We start from the raw sequence: 5,308 nt of genomic DNA on the forward strand, positions 1-5,308 counted from the left end.
AGCGGGCTTGGGCAACCCGCACGGCGCGACCGAGTCGATGCAACGAAAAAGAGCGAGCATGAACGTGCTTCTTGCCGCACGGCTCCCACTCGTCTTTCGGGAAGGTTGTGCCGTAGCGAGCTCGAACGCCGTCATCTCGGAGTGCAAAATAAGCGTGTTGGGGCGCCTGAAGGTGGCCTCCGCCGCACACAGACTGCGTCCGGCCCGCCGAGGGCGAGGACGGACGCGCAGTCGAACGATTACCTGGTTGATCCTGCCAGTAATCATATGCTTGTCTCAAAGATTAAGCCATGCATGTCTAAGTACATGCCGAAATAAGGCGAAACCGCGAATGGCTCATTAAATCAGTTATGGTTCCTTAGATCGTTTCTTCCTACTTGGATAACTGTGGCAATTCTAGAGCTAATACATGCAGTGAGCCTGGAGCCCTTTGGGTAACGGGTGCTTTTATTAGACCAAGATCGATCGGGTTTCGGCCCGTATTGTGTGGTGACTCTGGATAACTTTGTGCTGATCGCATGGCCACGAGCCGGCGACGTTTCTTTCAAGTGTCTGCCTTATCAACTTTCGATGGTAGGTTACGTGCTTACCATGGTTGTTACGGGTAACGGAGAATCAGGGTTCGATTCCGGAGAGGGAGCCTGAGAAACGGCTACCACATCCAAGGAAGGCAGCAGGCGCGCAAATTACCCACTCCCGGCACGGGGAGGTAGTGACGAAAAATAACAATACGGGACTCTTTTGAGGCCCCGTAATTGAAATGAGTACACTCTAAATCCTTTAACGAGGATCAATTGGAGGGCAAGTCTGGTGCCAGCAGCCGCGGTAATTCCAGCTCCAATAGCGTATACTAAAGCTGCTGCGGTTAAAAAGCTCGTAGTTGGATCTCAGTTCCAGACGAGTAGTGCATCTACCCGATGCGACGGCTCGGACTGAACATCATGCCGGTTCTTTCTTGGTGCACTTCATTGTGTGCCTCGAGATGGCCGGTGCTTTTACTTTGAAAAAATTAGAGTGCTCAACGCAGGCGAGTCGCCTGAATAAACTTGCATGGAATAATAGAACAAGACCTCGTTTCTGTTCTGTTGGTTTTTGGAATACGAGGTAATGATTAAGAGGGACGGACGGGGGCATTCGTATTGCGGCGCTAGAGGTGAAATTCTTGGACCGTCGCAAGACGAACTACTGCGAAAGCATTTGCCAAGAATGTTTTCATTGATCAAGAACGAAAGTCAGAGGTTCGAAGGCGATCAGATACCGCCCTAGTTCTGACCATAAACGATGCCAACCAGCGATCCGCCTGAGTTACTCAAATGACTCGGCGGGCAGCTTCCGGGAAACCAAAGTATTTGGGTTCCGGGGGAAGTATGGTTGCAAAGCTGAAACTTAAAGGAATTGACGGAAGGGCACCACCAGGAGTGGAGCCTGCGGCTTAATTTGACTCAACACGGGAAAACTTACCCGGCCCGGACACTGGGAGGATTGACAGATTGAGAGCTCTTTCTTGATTCGGTGGATGGTGGTGCATGGCCGTTCTTAGTTGGTGGAGCGATTTGTCTGGTTAATTCCGATAACGAACGAGACTCTAGCCTATTAAATAGGTGCGGGGTTCCCAGCACCTTACAACCTTCTTAGAGGGACAAGCGGCTCCTAGCCGCACGAAACAGAGCAATAACAGGTCTGTGATGCCCTTAGATGTCCGGGGCCGCACGCGCGCTACACTGAAGGAAGCAGCGTGTCTTTATCCCTGTCTGAAAAGACTGGGTAACCCGTGGAACTTCTTTCGTGATTGGGATAGGGGCTTGCAATTGTTCCCCTTGAACGAGGAATTCCCAGTAAGCGCGAGTCATAAGCTCGCGTTGATTACGTCCCTGCCCTTTGTACACACCGCCCGTCGCTACTACCGATTGAATGATTTAGTGAGGTCTTCGGACCGATGTCCGGCGCGGCCTTTCGGTTGCGCCGGTCTGTTGGAAAGATGACCAAACTTGATCATTTAGAGGAAGTAAAAGTCGTAACAAGGTTTCCGTAGGTGAACCTGCGGAAGGATCATTAACGGATTGTGAAGGGTGAGCGCCTCAGCTGCGTCTGCGCCCGACACTTTCTGCCGCTGACCCCGTTTGGACGCGGGGTCGGCTTTTCCCCACGGGGCTGCCTGAATGTGGAGCGGCACCCCGTGACAAATTGTTGCGCCCAGCGGACGCCAACACCGCGACCTTGGACGGTCGGCCAGGTGGCGGACGCGGGTACAAACGGCGCAACGCACTCATAGGTCGGCTTTCGACCCGCCACTGCACCGTGGCTCGAAGCGCTCGAAATGCGCGACCCGACCGCTGCGGGACCGCCTAGTACTGTAAACAGGAGCGGCGGAGCGCGAACGGCGAGTCGTGGTTACGTCGGTAGAAGGCGAGGCTGCGCGTTCCCGAAACGCCAGCCGAGTGCCCTCCCGACCGTTCGAGCGTGCAAGAACGAGACCCGACAATCGCGCGGCGACTGCCAAGTACGAGAGGAACGGCACAAGCGTCGGCGGTCGGTCAAGGAACTGGCGATGTGACGGGTCCGCTGTGCACCAGTGCATACCGTCCCGCCGTCCGCGGCAAGCGCCTCCGCGTCCTCGGGTGACGGAGGCTGCCGGTCGGTTCTTGCAGGCGAGGGATCTCGCTGGCACCGGTTCGCGTTGACGCGCGGCCGGTCATGGCACGGCGATGCGACGGCCGAGGTGCGCAGTACTCGATGGAGGAACCGCACGCTCCGATGACCGTCCCGCCCTCCGCGGCGTATGCGTACCGACCGTAATGGTTGCAGCAGCGCCGGCCGGCTTTTGAATTCGCCACACGAAACACGGTGCGAGATCGCGGTTAGGGGAGCGTCGACGTTGCCAGGCGTTTTGCTTGCTGCCGAGGGAAAGGCGGCACGGCCACGTCGCGCTCGTCGCGATTAGCGGGTCTGCGCGCTTTGGGAAGGTGCCGCAACGACTTGCCGAAAGAGGAAGCACGGAAGAACGAGGGACTTGGACGTCCCGACAATTGAACGCACTTGCGGCCAGGCCCTTGCTGGCTTCGTTCTTCCGCCTCGAGTAGGCTCGTACGCGGCTCCGGCGCCGAAAGTGGTCCTTGGCACCGACTTCGGTGGACGTGGGAAGTGCCGCGCAAGTACGGCGCGCCTGGCTCCACCTGTTGGCTAAAGTAGGCAGCCGGATCGGCATTTTGGTGTGCGGTGGCAAACCGTGGATGCGAAAAAAGCTTGTGCGATTTCGTGGAACAAAAAGCGGGGGTCCCCCTTTTTATGCGGAGGAGACCGACCCGCCCGCCGTGGTGAACCGCGACGCCACGGTAAAAACGGGAGAGGCTTGTCGATGGGACCGTGCATCCCGCGCTCCACGGAGGCCGGGAGGCGGCCGCCCGAGGAAATGTGTAGCCGTCGAGGCCCGCATCTGCGTGCACTCTTATCCAAATGGGTGTACCGCAGGCATTTTCTGGTTAGGCGGGCCAATGAGAGCGAGCACACAACGATACCTACGGGTCCGGCTTGGAGAACCGGCTTCGACGCCTCCCGAGTATTTATAGAGGGGTGGACCACGAAAGCACTCGCAAGTAGCGGAAGCGAAACGCCGTCCGAAACACACCGTTTGCTCGATTTGCGGCAGCCGAAAAAGGCGCGGCAGAGTTTTGGAGTCCAAGCGTGCGCTGAAAAGCGCCCTTCTTGGCCACTGTTTGGCCGAGTGCCAGAAACGTTTGGTTTTGACTGTACGGAATTGAACAAACACTTTTTCACGACTCTAAGCGGTGGATCACTCGGTTCTCGGGTCGATGAAGAACGCAGCCAGCTGCGAGACTTGGTGTGAATTGCAGGACACACTGAGCACTGATTCTTTGAACGCACATTGCGGCCTTGGGTCTTCCCTTGGCTTCGTCTGTCTGAGGGTCGGATCACATATCAAGAGAGCCTTCGGCGCACAAGGGAACGTGAGCCGTCGACTCGTTTTGACCGCGTCGGCAACACGGACAGCACGCTGAACACCTCACAGCGAGCGCCAACAGCGGCCACTCAAGGGCGAGACGGTGGCGACCGTCGTGCCAGAGCCCAACCGAAACGGGGGCGACCGACTGCATTGAGGATGTGGCACCTCGTTGAGACCGCCGCAGGACTTCGAGTCGGAAGGAAGCCTGCAGGGAAAGTGCGGTCGAGGTTGCGTACTCCTCTCTGCGACCGGGCGCGCAAGAGCTGCGAGAGCCACGGACGCGCAACTTTAACGCACGGTAAACACGAGGAGCGAAAGCCGGCCAGCAAAGCTTCTCCAGCCGTGCGCAAAGTGCGCGAGATCGCAGCCTTGCGTTGCGCTTGTTGCCCTCGAAGTAAGCAGGGTGTCCCGTAGACCGGGCGCTCGAACACGCTGCGGGGCCGTGCCTCCTCCAGGCTTTGCCGCGCGAACAGGGAACGTTCGCGCGCAAAGCGCAGGGAGGTGAGGAGGCTGCGCCCGACGTTTGCGGTTCGCTGCGTACGCGGTTGATGCGGAGAGCACGGCGCGACGACTTGCCGCGAAGCGGAAAAAGTCTCCCGCACGAGTTGGCGAAACGTTGGCGAAGCTTAAGGCGTTCTCGTCGTAGTCCGCCGTCGGTCTAAGTGCTTCGCAGTTCCCGTCCCGTTCAAAAAACTGGGCCACTCCAGTTGGGGCGGGGGCGACGCTACACGAGACGATGCCTCTCGCCAGGCTGCGTGGCTGCCCTTGCGGCGGCGGCGACTGGCCTCGGCGGTGTTTGGGCTTTCGACACGGTCGTTTATCACGCAACTGCTCGGACGACGCACGCGCGCAGCGGAATGCCGCTTGCCAGCCTTGTGAAGATGTGACCCTGTACAGGGTTGCGGGCGCACTTGGTAGGGCGTCGTACTCGGTTCGCGATGGGTTTACGAACGTGTCCCGTCACTTCCACGTCACACCGGTTGTGCGCCGCACGCGTGCAGCGGGGAAGCCGATTGCCAGCCTTGTGAAGAAGTGGCCCTGTACAGGGTTGCGGGCGCACTTGGTAGGGCGAGCGCACGCGGTCGTGCAGGAAGTTGATGGAAGCGAATGTATCCGCTGTCGACCTCAGATCAGGCGAGACAACCCGCTGAATTTAAGCATATCACTAAGCGGAGGAAAAGAAACCAACAGGGATTCCCCGAGTAGCTGCGAGCGAAACGGGACCGAGCCCAGCACCGAATCCCCCGTCCTTGCAGGCGGTCGGGAAATGTGGTGTATGGGAGGCGACGTTCTCGGGTGTTTGCGACGGTGCAAGTCCCCCTGACAGGGGCTTGTCCCAGAGTGGGT

At 58.4% G+C, this 5,308-nt stretch overlaps 3 non-coding genes across 3 annotated transcripts in view; all 3 read left to right on the forward strand.

Annotated features, from left to right (window-relative positions):
- The first annotated feature begins 240 nt into the window (after nucleotides 1–240).
- LOC142795329 (small subunit ribosomal RNA) lies at nucleotides 241–2,055 on the forward strand. The gene has a single exon (XR_012892948.1). It is a non-coding gene; the product is annotated as a small subunit ribosomal RNA (ribosomal RNA).
- Nucleotides 2,056–3,774: 1,719 nt separating this feature from the next.
- Nucleotides 3,775–3,927, forward strand: LOC142795324 (5.8S ribosomal RNA). Its single transcript, XR_012892944.1, has one exon. It is a non-coding gene; the product is annotated as a 5.8S ribosomal RNA (ribosomal RNA).
- Nucleotides 3,928–5,081: 1,154 nt separating this feature from the next.
- Nucleotides 5,082–5,308, forward strand: part of LOC142795325 (large subunit ribosomal RNA) — a 3,958-nt gene continuing 3,731 nt past the window's right edge. The window contains exon 1 of the ribosomal RNA XR_012892945.1: nucleotides 5,082–5,308. This exon is cut by the window's right edge and continues 3,731 nt beyond it. This is a non-coding gene — a ribosomal RNA (large subunit ribosomal RNA).

The sequence above is a fragment of the Rhipicephalus microplus genome, unplaced genomic scaffold (genome assembly GCF_043290135.1).
Source record: "Rhipicephalus microplus isolate Deutch F79 unplaced genomic scaffold, USDA_Rmic scaffold_625, whole genome shotgun sequence".
NCBI classification, from domain to species: domain Eukaryota; kingdom Metazoa; phylum Arthropoda; class Arachnida; order Ixodida; family Ixodidae; genus Rhipicephalus; species Rhipicephalus microplus.